General features: G+C 40.3%; 1 protein-coding gene across 1 annotated transcript in view; it reads left to right on the top strand.

The window, feature by feature from the left end:
- The window catches only part of TLN2 (talin 2), a 284,115-nt gene that overhangs the window by 22,559 nt on the left and 240,284 nt on the right, over nt 1-21,272 (top strand). The window contains exon 2 of the mRNA XM_011940468.1: nt 6,229-6,304. The gene's annotated coding sequence lies outside the window, so the exon portion shown is untranslated. The remainder of the gene's footprint in view (nt 1-6,228; nt 6,305-21,272) is intronic.

The following is a 21,272-nucleotide window of genomic DNA, read 5'->3' as shown; positions in this document are numbered from 1 at the left end:
AAAAAAAAAAAAAAAAAGAAAAAGAAAAATACTCTTTTCTCCTCTCCTTTTCTTTTGGGAGGGGGTGGAAAGATGGGAGACTATGCTGGGAAAAAAAAATGGGGGAAAAAACTTCTTTCAGAAAAGAGAAATAAAAAATGATTTTATAGTGAGCATTTCAAAATCAATTTAAAATATAAAAGTGCATAGTGTATATTTTGGCAAGTTCATAAAATGAGGTAGTAATAGCATGTTTAGGAACAGCTTATTTATTCATTCTTAGATTCATGTAGTCAAATATTTGTGGGGTATCCTGGTACCCAGTACTGTTCCAGGGCTGGGGATATGGCTCTGTACCAAGGAGAGTTCTTGTTCTCATGGAGTTTCCATTCTAGTTACACCTATTACTAATTTATTTTTATTATAACTGTTTTTAAAATTTTAAGTGGGGGGGCGTCAGTGAATTAGAGAACCATAAAGAATTCATGGCATCTCTGTTTCTTTTTGTTGTGAAAAGCTCATAAAGACAGTGTGAATTAAAGCAGTACAAGGAGACCTTTTCTCTTGCCCTCCTAGTAAGCATATATTTTGCACTACTTTGAGTTGATATTGTTGGCACCATTACCTGATTACTTATATGAATTGTGCTTAATCATTTAATTGTGAATGTAGTGGTACAAAATGAACTTTCAACAATTATTTACATACAAGAACTAATTATAACATTATTTTCCAAAGTATTGCATGGGACACTGTCCCAAGACGTAGACCACAAAAATAAAGGAAATCTGTGCACACGTAAGGTTAGAGCTACTTACTCATAATCAACATGAGCATGTAAAAACATCCAGAATATTCTGCATTGGAGAAACTCCTTAATTTTGTTTAAACCAGCATTTCCCCCCTTCATACTGAGAATCTTTTTTGCGTGTGACACTTTCTACCTCCTAGTTTGCTGGAATGCTGTTTTTAGAGCAATACAAAAGGATTTCTGGGGCTTTTCTGCTAGGGCTCACTCTCTTCTCTTTGTCCTGCAAAAGGGCGAGGTAGCATATTGTCATCTCTGAGGTCCTTGGGTATTGACGCTGTCTACTTGCTCTTCACTGAGTTTCCTTTGACCCTGGCCCAACCCCCAGCCTCAAGCTGGAAAGTCAGTGCAGGGAAGCCATGAGCAGAGCATTGGGCATCTCCCCTTGGAGTGTCAGATATCTTCTGACCCAGCAGAGCTGGACTCGAATCACTGGGCTACACTTCGAATTATAGCATTCTCAAGACTTCAGCAAAAACAAGGAAGTCCTTGGCAAGTGGTGGAAGTTGGGAAATTTTGTTTTCAAAATTTTTCCTCAGCTCTTCCCATGTCTATGTACAGCTGCCAAAGAACTTTTGGTTTATTTGTTTGCTTCTTGGATTTTATGATTTTGACTGGTTAATAATAAAATATGTCAAAAATTAGTGATCGCTTCAAGCCAAGAGTAATGCTTGTTCATCCTCAGCTAAACCTATTGGATTTTCTCTGCTTTACCTGGTCTTATGTTATAAAAATACTTTTTTAAAAACTTTCAAGAGCAAAAACACTTGGGCTGGGGCCCATATGAGCCCATATTCTGATTTTTACGCACATGCAGTTGATGTCAGGGCAAAGCCTGAGTGTGGTGTCGCCCTGTTCCCTGCCTTTTAATGGAATTTGATGAGAAATGGGTTCTTGGCTGCATGGGTGTAAAGCGCATAGTGAGGGTTCAGCTGCATACATCCTGCACACTCCACATCCCCTTCAACTTACACCCACATTCCTGTGGGGATTAAGCCAAGTAAAATGAGGAAAACCAGCCTATAAAACTCTCATGGTGAAAAACTGCCAGGTATGGTCTCCATCACATTACTTAATATGTGTCTTTTTTCTTTAATGCTGTTGAGATGATAATATTAGGTGTATCATTTACCAAACACTTATTGGATTCCAGACACCATGCTAATCTCTCATTTCATCCTCACAATAGTCAAAATAGCTAAGTAAGAGTATGATCATTTCTGCTCTTAGGATGAGCAACCGTGGACTCTGAGAGGTGCATTTAAGCTTCCTTGAGCAAGTAGGAAGGGGTCTGGAATGCAGGAGCAGAGTTAAGGCCTGCCTGAATGTCCTGCTGTTGGTGACCAGCATTTTAGGTAGTAGCTTTTGCTGACTTTTGTTCACATCTTTCTGTGCTTCTCAGAATAATCCAGAAAAGGCGCATGATGGGAGCTGCTAAATGATTTATCGTATGTTACTCTGGAGAAGGCTACTTTAAAGCTAAAGCAAGTTTCCTTTAAATAGCAAGCTCCTGGTCCTTTGAAATAAGCTCCTATTTACTAGGATGTATCTTATCCATGTTGATAATAAGCATTTTAAACAGGTAGGTGTGCTTCCATGGAGACCTGTTCTGTCTCAGCGTTCTCTAGGGACCTTGTTATGATCAGGCAGTGAAGGAGTTTCTAGCATGAGCTGTTTCCATCACACCCCCTGAGCTGGAGCTTAAGGGAGCTCAGTGACTATTGAGCATTGCTGATTGCATCAGATATAATATCTCCTTTAATCCTCACGGCTGCCCTTGGCATTATTACAGAAGAGGAAACTGAGGTACAGAGAGGTTAAGGCACACCAAGCTGGATGACTAGTAAATGATCCAACCAGGATCGGACACCTTCCTCTTAACTGCTGTGCTGTTGCTTTCCCTTAATGCAACGTTTTGTCTCTTAAATCCTGATGCATCTCCGTCGCAAATGTGGACTTGTTTAACATTAAAGGGGGTCACAACAGAGAGGCCAGCAGTTCACACTGGGTGGCCCATGTGTTGGGGGTGGGGTGGGGGGGTGTTGTGCTTTGGAGTCACAGATACTTAATCTATGTTAAGTCTCATGATTGCTCATCTCTGAAATTGGAGAGTAGTTCTTGTCCTGTCTAACTTCTAGGAAAATTGTGTGGGGAAGAAGAAGCTGCCAGCAGATGAAGGGGGTTAATTAGATTTGTACTTTATATCCAACATGCCCATAAAAAGATTTGTGCATCTACAAGGAGTTATGACTTTTTAGCCAAGTTTATAATTATGCCATTATGAAGATGCATGTATTACATGGGACTCCTGAACTTTTACAAATGAAGGAAAATGAGAAGAATAAATTTGTTTGCTGGAGATAAAGTGAACATTATGAGCCCATTATGGGGATACATTTCTGTGTTTTATAATCTCCATAGAAAAAAATTATTTCATATATAAATATAAACCAATAAAAATAAATCTGTGAAGTGGTTACACATAATGGAAAGTATTTTAACCACAAGGAATGGCCCATCTGTACAATTATGTCTCCTTTGTTTTTATTCTTCTTCAGAAAATCTCTTCATCAATTCCCTTGTTATTCAGGAATGAATCTACCTGCCTCTTGAAATAGTTTTTTGCCTGTTTTCATAGCAGCTTTGAGCTTCTTCAGTTACTTTAGCTGTAGTAAATAAACATTAGTTGAAATTGTGTGGTAACTCTTCACTCATATGACTACAGGATTATTCTATTTTCAGATGGTATGGGATGGTTGAGAAGAGGAAATGGAAAGGAAAAAGAAGCACTGTATTAGATGGGATTCTGTTGGTCACAGTAACACACTCACTCTATCTAGCATAAGTGAAAGGGAGATTTGTAACAGGGATATAGAGTATCTTAGGGACCCAAAGGCAGGGGTGACATGGCCCTTGGGAATGAATGGGAGCTGATTCGAGGAAGGTGACTCCCTACCCAGTGTTCACTAAGAGCACATGTGTGCACGAATGTCAGTAAAGTCAAGGAGGAAAAATTGATAGAGAAGGAGAGTGGACATTGATGTCATATATTCCTTAACTTCAACATGAAATTTTAAAAGTTAAGTAGCTCCATTGTATTTAGAAAAATAATGATTGTTCATTTTATGAAATTCAAACAGCATAAGAAGTACAAATCATCTAACGTTTTGATAACCAGAATCATAACTGTTTTGATAAACACCCTTCTAGATATCTCTTTGGACATCCAAGAATACACATACTCAAATGAATCATACTGCATGTGGTCATTTACCTATTTTATTCACGCGGAAGTATATAATGGATATCTTTTCATATCAATAAATATAGACCTCCAAAATTGTTTTCAATATCTATGTGGCTTACTCAACATGCCTCATATCTGTGGGCCTTTAGGGGCATTTATCCTCCTCCCTTCATAATTACAAACAATGCCATGTGTATCCATCTCTCTGCTTCCATAATTATCTACCTTGAGTGAATTCTTAGAAGTAGGATTGCTGGATCAAAGGGCATGCCAACTTACACGCTGTCATAATCTCCCAGATGGCTACAGAATGATGTTTCCAATTTATATTCCCTTCATGAAAGTGCCCATATCATTGGCTATTTATTGTCGGTCTTTGCCATCTTTACCAGTCTGATAGGTACAAATAAGGTCTCCATTTTCTAACACTTTCTTTTTTTTTTTTGGAGACGAAGCCTCACTCTGCCACCCAGGCTGGTGTGCAGTGGCGCCATCTCAGCTTACTGCAAGCTCCGCCTCCCGGGTTCATGCTCTTCTACTGCCTCAGCCTCCCAAGTAGGTGGGACTACAGGTGCCCGCCACTACGCCCGGCTAATTTTTTGTATTTTTAGTAGAGATGGGGTTTCACTGTGTTAGCCAGGATGGTCTCGATATCCTGACCTCATGATCCGCCAGCCTTGGCCTCCCAAAAGTGCTGGGATTACAGGCATGAGCCACTACGCCTGACCTAAAATTACATATTTTTATTGTTAGTATAGTTGCTATCTTTTCATATGTTTCTTGCTGTTATGTTTTTTAAGACTCTTATGAAAAATTTTTCTTTATCCATTTTGAAGGAGTATTAATTTTCTTGTTTATTTTTAAGACTATCTTAGTCTATTTTTGTTACTATAAAGAAATATGGGTGCAGTGGCTCACATGTGTAATCCCAGCACTTTGGGAGAACCAGGTGGATGGATCACCTGAGGTCAGGAGTTCGAGACCAGCCTGGCCAACATAGTAAAACCCCGTCTCTACTAAAAATACAAAAACTAGCTGGGTGTGGTGATGGACGCCTGTAACCCTAGCTACTCAGGAGGCTGAAGCAGGAGAATTGCTTGAATCTGTGAGGCAGAGGTTACAGTGAGCTGAAATCGCGCAATTGCATTCCAGCCTGGGCAACAAGAGGGAGACTCCGTCTTTAAAAAAAAAAAAATATATATATATATATATATGATATAAATTTAAAATATATATAGATATAGGATAGGAAAGGCCTTTTTAAGAATGACACCAAAATATGGAAGTATAAAGGACTGAGACATGTAGCTAGTAACAATTTTTTTTAATCTAAAATTTTTGAATGGCAAAAATAGAACAGAAATTTTAAAAACGATACTTTTGTCAAAAAATAAAATAAAAAAAGGAACCTTTTATTTTGAGTTTATTGTTCCGTAAGTAGGGAGAGAGAGAAGTAGAGTTTTCTTCTCTTAAATGCTAGCCAACACCATTTATTAACTAGTCTGCCATACACCCAGATTTGATTGCACGTACTTGGGACTGTTTCATATGAATCCTTCACTCTGTATCTGGATGTTTATTCTGTTTCGTAGATATGTGTGCATGTTCTCACGCAGGCGCCTGTTCGTTAACTGTGGCTAGGCCATTTTGTTGATTTCTACAATTGCTTATAGTGCTTCTCTGCTTCAAATTGGGTTTCCTCAGAGCGAGTTCCCAGTGCCTTAGAGAACCAGGAGCCACATGGGAACAGCAAAATCAGGAAGGGACCACTTCACAGATGTGTTAGAGGAACTACATAGGAAAAGAAAGAAGACAAGAGCACCTTGTGTAAACTAATTTTAAAAAGAAGCAGAGTGCAGTGCCTGAGATTTTTGTTTTCGACCTTGAGGGAGGTGGATGTCTGTATTTGGTTTTTGTTTAAATTCTAAGCCATTAAAGCATTCCTACCACAAGAAGAAAATGTGTTTTGTCTCTTTGCCAGCAGTAACATGATTTTGGTCTTCAAAATAAGTGTCTTGGGACCTGAATTCCCTGTGGGTAAAGAAAATTCCCATCCCATGTGTTGTTGCGGATATTCATTGTTTCCTGAGTTATTTCCTTTCATGCTTAGTGTGGGGGAAATGACCAGATGTATAGATTGAGATTCTTTTTCAAAAACATTACTTGATTCTAATGATTTTTATTATTATTTTAGGTGCTGCAGGAGGCTTCTCACATGCTTCGGGATATATTCAGGGAAATCCACTCTTAATAGAAACTGAGAATTTAAGGTAAGTCCTTTAGCAAAGATACTTTATTCTCATCAATTGGCCAACCCCCTGCATTGGTATAGTTTTATAAAATGTTAAAACTGCTGTCTGTTATGCTGTCTCATTTGATCTTCCTGTGGTTTTGTGAGGCAGGTGTATAGAGTACCCGGTCCTAATATTCCCATTCCTGTCTGATTTTTCCTCCTGGTAATTTGGTGAGGTGATGGTAGGGGCCCAGAGGAGGAGCTGAGTAGCGGTTTTTTTTGTTTTTTTAAATCATATTGGACCTTATAGTGTGAATTCGCATTCATTCACCCTGGTTTGCTTCATAAATCTTCTCTTAGGGTGGTTTGAGAGGGTAAGTGCTGGGTAAGGAATTAATGCAGAAACTTCTAGTGGTCTTTCTTTTTTTTTTTAACTTTTATTTTAAGTTCAGGGTACATGTGCAGGTTTGTTTCGTAGGTAAACTTGTGTTATGGGAGTTTGTTGTACAGATTATTTCATCGCCCAGCTATTAAGTCTAGCGTCCATTAGTTATTTTTCCTGATCCTCTCCCTCTCCCCACCCTCCATGCCCCAGTAGGCCCCAGTGTGTGTTGTTCTTCTCTCTTCCCGTTTGTTTCCTTGTGTTGTCATCATTTAGCTCACATTTATAAGTGAGAATATGCAATATTTGGTTTTCTGCATTAGTTTGCTGAGAAGAATGGCCTCCAGCCCCATCCGTGTTCCTGCAAAGGACATGATCTTGTTCTTTTTTATGGCTGCATCATATTCCATGGTGTATATGTACCACATTTTCTTTATCTAGTCTGTCGTTGATATCTCTGGTAGTCTTTGAACTGAAACTGGTTGGTGGTTCCTGGAGCCCTCCATGGTTGGGAAACAATTGTTCTAGCATGAGATAAAGTAAACTTTGGTTGTAGATTATTGTTTTCCTTCTTTGGTTGTCCCGGGGGAGTTGTATGATCCCAAGTAGTGTGTGTGTGAAGTATCCTGGGCAGAGACACAGGGTTTTTCTGCTGGTCTTAGTTGATGCTCTTACTCAGTAGCTGTATCATGGCACACCCCAGATGTATCAGTTCTGTTCCTGACCAGCTGCAGAACTTGGGACAGGTTAGTTAATCTTGGTGTCCTTCTCTTCAGGTGTAAATTGGCCTAGCCTGGTCATGTCTATACTTTCAAATTTTGTGGAACAGGAAAAACAATTTCAGGACCTATTTCTAATTTTTTTGGCTGTATATAAAGAACGTTGATGATTAAAGCTGGATAAGTGAATGAGGGTTCACTATATATTTACATACTGTTCTTTGTATTTTGTGTGTGGAATTTTTAATAATCAAAGATTTATTTTCACAAAATAACTGCCATCTACCAATACAATTTCGCTGAAGAGAAAATAATATCAAAAGAATAGGATTATTCCTAAACTTGTCCTTAGATTGTACATATTTAGCATTATGAAAATGTGTTTATTTCCTGTGTCTTCCTTGTTTCTGTGTAGTCCAGCGACTAGCAGCCATAGACTAACCAAAATTGGTCTGAGAACTGGTGTTTGGGAAATACTGGGGCACATGACTGCTGAGGGCCCTTCTGCCTCTAAGACTGTATCATTCCTCTGAAGCAGGAAAGAAAGCTACTTTACTTATACATTGCCTGTTTCCAGAAAATGCCGTGACTACTAGCATGGTTGAACTAAAGAGGTCAGAGGGCCACACAGAAGGGATTCTGTTGGGAACCTTGAGTAAAAATGGCTCTTTTATGTGAGCATCCAGTTTAGCTTTGAGTCATACCATGGTCAAAAGTAAAGACAAAAATTGACACTTTTAAGTAACCTGATGGAAGTGTGCAGACTCCTTTCCTTCCAACCGTTGTGAGGCAGCCTCTGGCCAGGTGTGATCTGATAGTTATGTATCTGCCTGGGATGTGGGGATGCTGAGAGCCAGGGGTGAGGCGAGTGGAATAGCAGACTCCAAGGAGACCAGTGCACACCGTGGGTGTGAGGAGCTCCAGGCTGGGTGTGGAGGTCGAGGGCGCAGCCCAGAGTTCCGAGCTGATGACAGCGGAATCAGGTGTGCTCAGGATGGAGAAGAGCTTGCCTGCCCAGAGGAGCATCTGAGAATCCAGGGGTGGATATTGTCCTTTGAGGACCCACAGAGGGTGCTGAGTGGTCCAATCTGGCTGAAAGAGCTGGGGCACAGTGGACAGGAAACACATGAGATCGAAGCCTTTCCCAAGACTTCAGATCTGAAACGAGTGTTCCAGGTGGATTCTTAAGCCGTCATCTGTGGGAAATGGAAAACTGCTTTCTGTTTACTTCTCCTTGGGGTGTGGGGATATGTGTGAGGATGAGGGTGGGAGGAAGACAGAGGGAATAAAGGACTGAATTATTTAGCACAGCAAAATAATGTGGGGAAGAGTGGCAATACCTATTCCAAGAAGCCTGCACAATCCTAGCTGCTTCTGAGAGTCCTGAGAAGTTACGTGTGCTCTGCGTTGATTGGAATATGGTGGTTCAGTCCTTTGGAACTCTCCCTTAGTGATTTCTGGCTTTCATTTGTGTTAACATTCTGATTTTCTGGGAAACCTAAATGAAATTTGACAGACTTACCTAGTTTTCTGCTCTGTCAACTGTTGGTTTATTGCCTAACTGGTATGCTTCACATGGGTTTCCTCTACCCGGGAATATTTATTCTCTTCCCTTTTTAAGAAAAAGCTGTATTGAACAACAACAGAAACATTTGTCTTAAATGTATAGGAATAGGAGAGATTACCTGAAATCCTAACATGTCTGAAAGTATATAAAGTCATGAGTAAATGCCAGCAGGAGCTTTTATTTTGACATAAACCAGAGGAAGGAGAATTGCTTTAAGTGATCTGGACCAGTCCAAGTCTGAATAAAAGTTAATGAATGAACAATGTAACCAATCAGTCATGTTCTTGAGCCTCTCATAAGGCTAAGACATTCTGGATGAGATCTTGTAGAGATGAGCAATTGAGAATTTGAGACTGCCACGCTTTGTAGGAATAAACATGATGCTTTAAAGAGTTACATGCATGCATGGATGCGTGTGCATGTGAGAAAAGAGAGATTGATAGATGGGGTGGGAGAATGATAAATGATTTGTTTAGCATTTTATGTAATGACGTGATATATTCTGAATTTGAGATTAAATGCAATATTCTGACCTTTGTGTTCCTTGAAGGCTTGTAAGAAAAATATTTTAAAATCTATTTTCAATGAAAACTACTGTTTTTGGCTCTCAGGGAATTTTTAGTTCCCACTGCTGTTTAGGGAGAATTGTTGAATCTGTGAAATTCAAAGGAGGATCTTTGCAGTTCTTTGTCATTCTGTACCAGTCACTTACGGGCTATGATGTCAGTGAAGAGAAGTTGTTCTATGCTTCCTTTACTTCATTAAAAATGTAACCTGTTATGCACTTTCGTCTTCCTGCCACCCTCCATTAGCTGATTCTTTGGATTATGCTTCTTGATGACTGCAGGCATCACTTGTTCTCCCACCTACAGGCTCCCTGAGTGACTGAGAGTCCTCCTTGGCATTGTCAGTCAAGAGTCCTGGACCTAGGCTGGGCTCCTCACTCTGCTGTTTGTGCTTAGTAAATGTTTCAGAACAACAATAACAATTTCCAGGCTAGGCCGGATGCGGTGGCTCATGCCTGTAATCCCAGCACTTTGGGAGGCCGACGTGGGCGGATCACCTTAGGTCAGGAGTTGGAGACCAGCCTAACATGGTGAAACCCCATCTCTACTAAAAATACCAAAACTAGCCAGACGTAGTGGCGGGTGCCTATAATCCCAGCTACTCAGGAGGCTGAGGCAGGAGAATCATTTGAACCTGGGAGGCAGAGGTTGCAGTGAGCCGCGATCCCGCCACTGCTCTCCAGCCTGGGTGACAGAGCAAGACTCTGTCACCAAAAAAAAAAAAAAAATCCAGGCTATTTTTCATAATTAAACTTATTAATCCATGGTATAGGATATGCTGTTTCCTTACATTTTTTGGCTAATTATGTTCATCAGTTAATTTCTTTCCATGTTAAGCCCTCCTGGAGAACTCAAGATTTGAGACTTTTCTATGTAAGAATTGATTGGATTTCATGGACTCGATGACTCTAGAATACATTTATCTGCAATTGAGTATTTTTTTTGTAGAACTTGAACCTTTAAAAACAATCACTTTCTTTTTTAGCTGCGAAATTCCATACTGTGAAGATCTAAAATGGCCATTCTATTCTGTTTACAATAAATGAGAATTGGACAGCTTTCCAAATCCATAAAATAACTAGTGTACTACTTATAGAGTGTAAACATGACTTTACTAAGATTAAAATAAACACATGTAAGGCCAGCTGCAGTGCTGTCAGCACACCACTATAAAGCCTGATAAACGTTGAGGAAAATCCTACTGCTGTGATCTAAACAATGGTCTTATGGAGGATCTTTTATTTAAAAAATTTAAGTCAAAATATTGTATGCAAATGGCTAAAAATAAGAAACATCTGTATGAAACCACAAAAGACCCTGAATAGCCAAAGCAATCTAGGGCGAAAAGAACAAGGCTGGAGGCCTTATACTACCTGACTTCAAAATATGCTACAAAGCAGTAGTAACCGAAACAGCATGGGTACTGGTATAAAAACAGACACATAGACCAGTGGAACAGAGTAGAGAGCCCAGAAAGAAATCCACAGTTATGGTCAGTTGATTGTTATTGTTGTTACTTGTTTGTTTTGTTTTGTTTCTGAGACAGGATCTCTCTCTGACGCCCACGCTGGAGTGCTGTGGTGAGATCATGACTCACTGCGGCTTTGATCTCTTAGGCACAAGTGATCCTTTCACTTTGGCCTCCTGAGTAGCTAGTACTACAGGCATGTGCCACCATGCCCAGCTGATTTTTAAATTTTTGGAGAGACAGGGTCTCCCTGTGTTGCCCAGGCTGGTTTCGAACTCCTAGGCTCAAGTGATCCTCCTATGTCAGCCTCTCAAAGTGCAGGGATTACAGATGTAGCCACCATGCCCACCTCAACTGAGTTTTGACAAAGGTGCCAAGAACACACAAGGGGGAAAGGGCAGTCTCTTCAATAAATAGTATTGGGACAACTGGATATCCACATGCAAAAAAATGAAATTAAATCATATCTCACATCATATACAAAAATCAACTCAAAATGGGTGAAAGACATCAATAGAAGACCTGAAATAGTAAAACTATTAAAAGAAAACAGACGGGAAAAACTCCGTGACATTGGTCTGGGCAAAGACTTTTTTTGGATGTCAACACAAAAGCGCAGGCAATGAAAAGAGAAATAGACAAATGGGATTACATCAAACTAAAAAACTTCTGCAAAGCTTAGGAAACAATCAAGAGTGAGGTGACAGCGTGAGAATGGGAGAAAATGTTTGTAAATCATGCATCTGCTAAGGGGTTACTATGCAGAATATATGAGGAACTCAAACAATAGAAAAAAACAAACAATCCTATTAAAAAATGAGCAAAGAATCTGAATAGACATTTCTCAAAAGAAGATACACAAATGGCCAACAGGTATATGAAAAAATATTCATCAGGAATCATCAGGGAAATAAAAATTAAAACCACAGTGAGATAGTACGTCCCACTTGTTAGGATGGCTATCATCAAAACAATGAAAGATGAGCTGGGTGAGGTGGCTCACGCCTGTAATCCCAGCACTTTGGGAGGCTGAGGTGGGGATCACTTGAGGTCAGGAGTTTGAGACCAGCCTGGCCACATGGTGAAACCCCGTCTCTACTAAAAATACAAAATTTAGCCAGGCGTGGTGGTGGGCACCTGTAATCCCAGCTACTTGGGAGGCTGAGGCAGGAGAATTGCTTGAACCTGGGAGGTAGAGGTTGCAGTGAGCTGAGATTGCACCATTGCACTCCAGCCAGGAGTCCTGCAGACTCCATCTCAAAAAAAAAAAAAAAAAAAAGATGAGACATAATGAGTGTTGGCGAGGATGTGGAGAAAAGGGAATTCCTGTATATCACTGGAAAGAATGTAAGTTAATGGGGTCATAATGGAAAACAGATTAGAGACTCCTCAAAAAATTAAAAATAGAACTTCCATGTGATCCGGTAACCTTACATGTTGAGGAGATGTCTGCACTCCCATGTTCATTGCAGCACTGTTCACAGTAGCTAGGATATGGTATCATCGTAAGTGTCCATCAGTGGATGAATAGATAAGGAAAATGTGGTGTACATACACAATGAAATACTATTCAGCCTTAAAGGAGATTGTCATTTGTAACAACATGGATGAACCTGGAGAGCATTATCTTAAATGAAATAAGGTAGGCATAGAAAGACAAATACCCACATTCTTAGTTACATGTGGAATCTAAAAAAGTTGAACTCAGAAAAATAGAGGTGGTTACCAGTGCTAGGGAGATGTTGTTCAAAGGATACAAAATTTCAGTTAGATAGAAAGAGTAAGTTCAAGAGATCTATTGCACAGCATGTTGACTACAGTTAATAATGTATTCTTGAAAATTGCTAAGAGTAGATGTAAAGTGTTCTTGTCACAAAAAATATGTGAGGTAATACATATGTTAACTAGCTTGATTTAGTCATTCTATGATAATACATATTTAAAAATGACACATTATCGCATGTTGTATAATTTTTATTTGTTAATATAGTTTAACATTTTAATTATAAGGCCGGGTGCAGGCCGGGCGCAGTGGCTCACGCCTGTAATCCCAGCACTTTGGGAGGCCGAGGCGGGTGGATCACCTGAGGTCGGGAGTTTGAGACCAGCCTGACCAACATGGAGAAACCCCGTCTCTACTGAAAATACAAAATTAGCTGGGCCTGGTGGCACATGCCTATAATCCCAGCTACTAGGGAGTCTGAGGCAGGAGAATTACTTGAATCTGGGAGGCGGAGGTTGCGGTGAGCCGAGATCGTGCCATTGCACTCCAGCCTGGGCAACAAGAGTGAAACTCCGCCTCAAAAAAAAAAAAAAAAAAAAAAAGGCCAGGTGCAGTGGCTTATGCCTGTAATCTCAGCACTTTGGGAGGCCAAGGCAGGTGGATCACCTGAGGTCAGGACTTTGAGACCAGGCTGGCCAACATGACAAAACCCCGTCTCTACTCAATAAAGCCTTCCATGATTTTATCTTTAGATTCTGAATGTTAAAAACCAACAAGTGGTGTTTCCTGTATTGTGATTAAATAGATGCTGTTCCCATTGGAACCTAGTTGTAGAGTGAGATTCTAATCCTCAGAGCCTGAAGTCCTCACCCTTTTGCCCCTCAGTGGAGTATGTTTAAATGGATTCCCCTTTTATACCACAGCAGCTGTCTTGAATCTAGCCTCCAGTTCTTCTAGGTTCTCAGTCATCCCATTGCCTCCTTCAGGAGCCGGCTTTGTTTCTGGAGGTCTTGCTTTCACAGCCCACCCTCCTTGGTCAGGACAGGCTGATCTCTAGGCACGCTGCACAGGGCTCAGCAAGTGCCAGTGGCCAAAGAAAGCTCGTGATTACTACAGCGTGAGCATTCCTGTTCCAGACTGCTTGGGTCCCGAAGTGCTTCAGATTTCATTTTTTCCCCCAGATTTTGGAATATTTACATACACATAATGAGATGTCTTTGGGACGGGACCCAAGTCTATACATGAAGTTTATGTTTTCCATATACCTGCTACACATAGCCTGAAGGTAATTTTATACATTATTTAAAATAATTTGGTGCGTGAAACAAAGTTTTGACTGTACGTTGACTGTGACGTGTCACATGAGGTCAGGTATGGAATTTTCCACTTGTGGTGTCTTGGCAGCACTCAGAAAGTGTCAGACTTTGGAACATTTCAGATTTCAGAGTTTCAGATTAGGGATGTATTGGAGAATCAGCCCAGGCTGTGGTGTCTTAGATGGTGCAGTGGCCTGATCTATAAAATTTGCAATCATGTATTGAGGACCTGAAATGTTAGGCACCTATATCCTTGAAGCCTGGTGTCTCTTGAAATTCTCACACCAGCCTTGTAGAACAGATGTTATCACTGACATTTCACACACAAAGAAGTTAGACCCTGGGTGGGTGACTTCTGAGACCTTTCCTGTACTGGGAAGTGCTTCTTGGATCCTGTGGCAGGCTGAAAGCATGGTGGCCAGCTGTATTTTATAGGTGGGAAAAGACTTCTCTGGCTCTGGCATGTCTCGCACACGTTCCTCCACAGACCTCTGTTTTTACCCCAGAAAATCGCTGCTGCTGTAGCAGAGTCAGCTCTGCCTCGCTCCCAGTCTCGTCTTGTTGTGGGTTTGCCTTGTGGCCAGGAGCTCATTCTAAAGAACTCTGCTGTGTGTGGACAGCGGAACATCCTTCTCTGCCTGATGTTCCCTTGGTGAATTTGATGCGAGAATTTGGACCTCTTACCAACCCCACTGGTAAATGGGAAAAGGTGTTTTATCAATGACCATTATTGTATTTTGTGTTTTCTCATAGCCTGAAGTGTGTCTGTGTAAGTCAAGTCCATTTGATTGTTTTAATGCTTCATGTATTTTTGTGGTTATTTTGGAAGAAAGTTTAGAAAGATAATCAAGTTTTACTTTTGACACTTCTATTTTCTCTCAGGAATGGAGAGAAAATAGAAGTGTCAAAAGTAAATTCAGAATGGTGGTCTGAATAAATCTTTTAGTATCCTGGTGTTTGTGAGTTTCCTCCTGTGGTAGTGAGCGGATGGTTGGCAGGTGTCCTGGGCGATGGGGCCCTTACACAGTGCTGGTGTCCTTCCCACTCCTCCTCACTAGGCAGAACTAGATGAAGCCTTGACCGTGGAACCAGGTGTCTCTCCACAGGCCTATTACCAAAGAAGTGTTCTCTGCTTTCCCCTGGAATAGCACATTGAGGATTGGGTGGCTGTGGATGCAGTTCCTCCTTGTTACTTCTGTGTCAGGCCAGGGTGGTGGCATTAACATGTGCTGTCTCCGTGCAAATATGCTTCTTTTCCAATGATGTTTATGCCCCCAAATAGGTATTGAATAAAAGGAAACATCTTTAGAGCTGTGCCTCAGTTACTTAAGGAGGAGACATTTGGCTTTAGTGAGGTCAAGTCTGAAGGGATAGAGGGAAGTCAATATTTAACCGGTTGCAGTGATGACCAAGGGTGATGTCCCACATTTAAACTTGATAGTAATAAGTAGTCCAAGGTTACCCTACCATCAGCTTACAGTGATCTCACTCTGACTTGAAATTTTTTATATTGATGGTATGTAAGGACAGGATAGAATGCTGAGCAAATAGATTTGTAATCTGTATGTGACAGCTTTTACTCTCTTATACAAAGATCAGTAATCTTCACAGCTTTACATATCCGGTGAAACCTGGATACAAATGATGTAGTGGCACAAATCTATTTGGAAAATGTAAATCTGAGGCAGACTCCAACCGTTCATCAAGAGGGGGAACATCAGTGAAGTTTACAAAGCCTTTTTACCTGATCCTAAATATTTCCCAGATATATTCTATATTCTTCAGTTTACTGATCTCTAAGGGATGGGGAATTACTCAATCTGTCCTGCAGGAGAACTTTTGGCTTCGCTCACCCAGGTGGTCCCGGATGCTGGGTTCATTTGCCTTCCCTTTAGAGAGGTTGTTGCCGGCATGGAGGGTGAGCTGTGTGAACGTGGGAGGGAAGGCTTGCTGTCCCTGTTGGCCACTCTTCTCAGAAGTTTGGATTCAGAGGAAGTGGATTCAATACCCTAAACTAGGAAGGAAATAAAAATTGACCGTGGAGGATACGACGACTTGGGCGTTGTTCTGTCGTGTTTACATGTTTCCAAAAACACTGCAGTGCCGAGGGGTCTGTGGTAGATGACAGATGAGCAGAAGGAAAGTTGAGAGGAAGAAGGGGATATTGCTCGAGCGGGTAGAGCAGGTTTCCAAGAGGAGGTGGGATTTCCTCCGAGTTGATGTGAGTTTTTCCCGCATGTAGCTGAAAAGACTGAAAACAAAGTGGGTTATACAGGACAGAAGTTTAGTTTTCTCTCACCTGGAATGAAGTCCTGAGGGGGCTGTTGAGGACTGATGGGAGGGCTCACAGAGGCTGTGCAGCGACTTGGGCTCTTTCCAGGATGAGTAAAATTTTGGTGCGGTGCGGTGGAACCTTACTTGGGGTGAACGAAATTCAGCACATCAGGCAAAAATTCCTTATAGACATAATTTCTCGTGAATACCCCTTAGGAAGGTGCCACATTAGAGGCCAGTATTCTGTCTCCCAGTGAGTCCAGCAAGTGGACTTTTCCTGCAGTGTTGGAGCAGCCTGCTGCTAAGCAGTTGGCCCCTGTGTTTAAGGGCCATGTTTTCAACAATGGACTCATTCTCAGCATCAAGACGGGATCCCAAGAAGCACTGACAAGCCCAGGGCACTATAAATTCCTATATTCCCTCCCACAGTCACGTGGCCTCACATGCTCACCGAGAGAAATGGGAATGGAACTGCCTGCCAGATTTGTTTATTCATACTTTTAAAAAAGGAAACTTTCAAACATATTCAAAAGTGAAGAGGATTTTATAGAGAACTGTGCGTGTATTACCCAAGTCCACAGATGATTAATTCTGAGCCAGTCTTTTTTCTGTCCACTTCCCCCTTCCCACCCATTATTTTGAAGCACCTCTTTATTGTTTCCTGTCACTATTTCAGGATATGTGTCAAATAGATAGAACTTAAAAATTACCTACATTCTCTTATTGTGCCAAAAATATAAAAGTTAATAGTTTCTGAATATTATCCAATATCAAGCTAATGTTCAGATTTTCTCAATTGTCTTATTTAAGTTTCTTTGAATCAGGATCCAAATGAGACTTATTCATTGCAGTTAGTTAATATGTCTCTAATCTTTTCATCTATAGGCTTCTTCTCTATCTCTCGATACCTTCTCTGACCCTTGTGATTTGTTGATGAAACTGGGTTGTTTATTTTTTAGAGCGGAGATTCTCACACAGGGATAATTCTCTTTCCCAATCTTGGGATATTTAGCAATATCTGGAGACATTTTTGGTTGTCACAACTGGGGAATGCTACTGACATTGAGTGGGTAGAGGCCACAGATGCTGTTACACATGGTACAGCACATGGAATCCCCCCACAACAAAAATGTATCTGACTCAAAATGTTAGTTGTGCCAAGATTGAGAAACCCCACAGTTTGGTTCTACAGTCCGGATTTTGGTGGTTGCTTTCCCACTGTGCTGTTTAACATGTTCCTCTCTTCCTTGTATTTTCTATGATTTGTTAGTTGAATATGAAGGTTTGGTCAGACTCAGATCTCTTGGGGTATGTTTTTTATTTTATGAGTTTGTTCTTTGGCAAGAATACATGTAGGCAGGCTATATATTTCCATTGAGAAATACATAGTAACTGTAGACTCTTTGTTACATTATTAGCAATTGATGATCATTGCCTGTATCTCTTAATTCATTAGTGATTGCAAAATAGTGATATTCTAATTCTTATCATTCCTACCTTGTTTATATACTAGAATACTTATATAAAGAGGAACTTTATAACTTTATACTCTCATCATTTATTTGTTCACCCTGAAATTTATCTTGGAAAGTCAGGATAAATAAGTTCTTTTATTTTCAAAGCAGCAGTATCCAAAAGTGATCCCTGAGATTTTATTTATTTCTTTTTTTAGTGTAATTTAATTGATGTGTTTCAATTTAATATACTTATTGATGCTCAAATTGTCCTGTATTTGGACAGTGGAATCTAAATTGGCTCCCGAGTCCTTTTGACATGACTCATGAATTTTTCGTATTTTTGTGTACTTTCTGGTGAGATCAAATGTTATGGGATTGTCTTACCCATTTCTTGCCCCAGACTGAGATCTGCCAGTTCTCCAAGGAGCCCTGGTTTCCTTGAGTATTTAGAAGGCACAATATAGAAACAAGGCATGTTTCTTGCTACTGTATTTATCATTGTTTCTGGATACTTACAGTGGACAGAACTAGGGTGTGTGTGTAGATTATTAGTTCATACTGGTACTTCCAGGTGAAATTCAGATGGGCAGGATTTTTACTTAGTTTCATCAATGATATACTCTGTTCTTTCATCCGTGCCAAAAATCCAGTTCTCAGTGATACCGTCATATTTTTTCACCTGCTTTATCTCATGCTGCATACACAACAGTATATATTTGAAAGATATTTTGAATAGGCCTTCGCTCTGTGATTGTGCCACCAACTGAATACATAGTTAGGTTCATTGGTTTTTATTTTATGTTTTTAGAGGTTCCTTTTTTCAATTTCAATTTTAAATAATTATGTACAGTATTGTCAGGGTTCCAGAGTCTCATCTATGAAATCTTACTCTGTAGTCTCTTAGTTCATTTTGGCTGTTATAAATGGGGTGGCCTATAAACAACAGAAATTGTATTGCTCATAGCTCTGGAGGCTGGGAATTCCAGGATCAGGGCACAGGCAGATTCAGTGTCTGATGAGGGTGCACTTGCTGGTTTACAGATGCAGCCACCTTGTTGTATCCTCACATGGCAGAAAGGGAAAGGCAACTCTGGGGCCTCTTTTATAAGAGCACTAATTCCATGAGAGCTGAGCCTTCATGTCCTAATCACTTCCCAAAGGCCCCAGCTCCAAATACCACAGTACTGGGGATAAGGTTTCAGCATATGAATTTTGGGGAAGCAAACATTCAGTTTATAGCTAGAGGTGTTTGCTTTTACCCCAGTTCTCTCTCCATCCTATTTTCTCCCACCCCATATGTAACAATGGAAAAAATTATGGTTTACCTTGTAGTGTTTTTTTTTTTTTAAATATTTGTTAGCAAATGTGCGCCTACTTTTGTATTAGTATCTCCCTCCCTTCTTAGTTAAGCGAGGCATACTGCATGCACGTTTCTCCACTCTGCTTTATTTATTTAATTTCCTCTAGTTGCTCTTCTGTAGTGGCATAGAGAGAGAGAGAGAGAGAGAGAGAGAGAGTCCTCACTCTTTTGTGCATCTGCCTCCTCCTCCATTGTGTGGATTTGCTCTCCCTTATTCAACCTGTGCCTCACTGATGGACATTTGGGTAGTTTTCATCTTTTACAATTACAAATAGCTTTGTGGAGAATAGCCTTGATACTCTTAAAATCATTATTCTTTTTTAACCTCATGGAAGTTAAATGTATATATGAGGTGACTCCCTTTGTAAAGACAAAGCAGGATGTCTACAGACTATTGGGAGTGAACAGAGCTTTGGAGCAGGAAAGGAAAAGGAAGTCATTTTGGGAGAAATAGAGAAGGACGTTTCAGTGGAGTCTACATTGTCTTCAAGTTAATAAGGTTTATAGGAAGGCCTGTTAGATATTTTGATGACCTGTATTGCTGGGCCAAAGGCTATGGATTTTACAGTGCAGGCCAGAAGTTAGCAATCTTTTCTGGCAAAGGACTCAACTACAAATATTTGAGGCTACTGCCTGTGTTGCAGCTATTCAACTCTGCTATTGGCACACAGAAAGCAGGCATAGACAAGTCATAAATGGGTGTGGCTGTGTTCCAATGAAACTTGATTTATGGACACTGAAATCTGAATTTCATATAATTTCTATGTATCATGAAATATAATTCATTTGGGTTTTTTCCTTAACCCTTTAAAATTATAAAAACCATTCTTAGCATTTGAGCCATAGTTTGTCAACCTGTGCTCTAGGCATTTGGGAGCCATAGAAAATTCTTGCACGTATGAGGGAGTTGCTCAAAAGGGTTGTCAGGGCAGGGCACAGTGGCTGTCTACTGTAATTCAGCACTTTGGGAAGCTGAGGTGGGAGGATTACTTGAGCCTAGGAGTTTGAGACCACACTAGGCAACAAAGTGAGATCCCATTTCTTAAAACAAAACGAACACCGCACACACACACACACACACACACACACACACAAATTAGCTGGGGGTAGTGGGTAGTGGCATGCACCTCCCATCCCAGCCACTTGGGAGGCTGAGACAGAAGATTCGATGCTGCTGTGAGCTGTGATTGAGTCACTGCACTCCAGCCTGCGTGACAAAGTGAGACCTTGTATCAAAAAGAAAAAAAAAGAAGGAAACAGGACGGTTGGGGGGCGATTGTTAACAGTGTATTAAAGAGAGCTTCATAAGAGGGAAGGAGCCCAGGTTCAGGAGGGTGTTGGTGGTTGCAGTGTATAGTTGGAAGGCGGCTGTGGGAGTGGAAAGTGGATTTCTTCTCTTCTTCGTTGTCATCTTTTTTTTTTTTTTTAAATTATTTGAGATTACGGAACTATCAGGAAGCATGGAGCTCATATTATTCAATAAGGGATTTATATTAATCTCTCAAAGCTGTGTTCTATGATTTTCCACAGATTATACATTGACCCAAACCTACCATCCTGCAGCATGTGGACCTAGGGCAAAATTTTCTCATTCTTTGCCTCTTCTTCCTCCTTCCCCTTTTCCCACATTAAGAAACCCAAAATTGAGCCCATCAGAGGTGAACTTTTTGTATCAGCTGTCCTCTATGTCTTGTTTCTTACTACATTTGCAGGCTAACTTGAAAAAACAGTATTTTGTTTGTGGGAAGAAAATCAAAGGTGATGTAAATGAAAAGTGCATTTTCATATAATGGAAATTATTAGAGCAACTTTTAAAATGTCACTACAGATTAATGCAGACAAGAAGGAGCCGAATATGCTAGAAAGTAGGTCAAGTTATCTCATGTTTATGAATGAGTTGAATTACAGTATAGGTTTAAGTTTATAAAATTGGGCAGTACTATAGTTTATATGAAATATCCTAGCCTAAATGGTATTAGACTAAAATATAATTAAAATAAATTGAGTTTGTTTCCTTATCCTTTGTGGCTGAGTATTTTATACCTAATATTTTACAAATTTAATAAACTAGTAAAACCAATGAGCTTCTTGTTTTTATTCACATTTCCTGTGTTGGACACAGAATCTACTCTAGGGAATTAAAGCTGGAGTCGATTTAATCCAGGGGCAAGCG

The sequence above is a fragment of the Colobus angolensis genome, unplaced genomic scaffold (assembly GCF_000951035.1).
Source record: "Colobus angolensis palliatus isolate OR3802 unplaced genomic scaffold, Cang.pa_1.0 Scaffold19, whole genome shotgun sequence".
Classification (NCBI taxonomy): domain Eukaryota; kingdom Metazoa; phylum Chordata; class Mammalia; order Primates; family Cercopithecidae; genus Colobus; species Colobus angolensis.
This window is presented reverse-complemented; position numbering and strand designations above follow the sequence as displayed.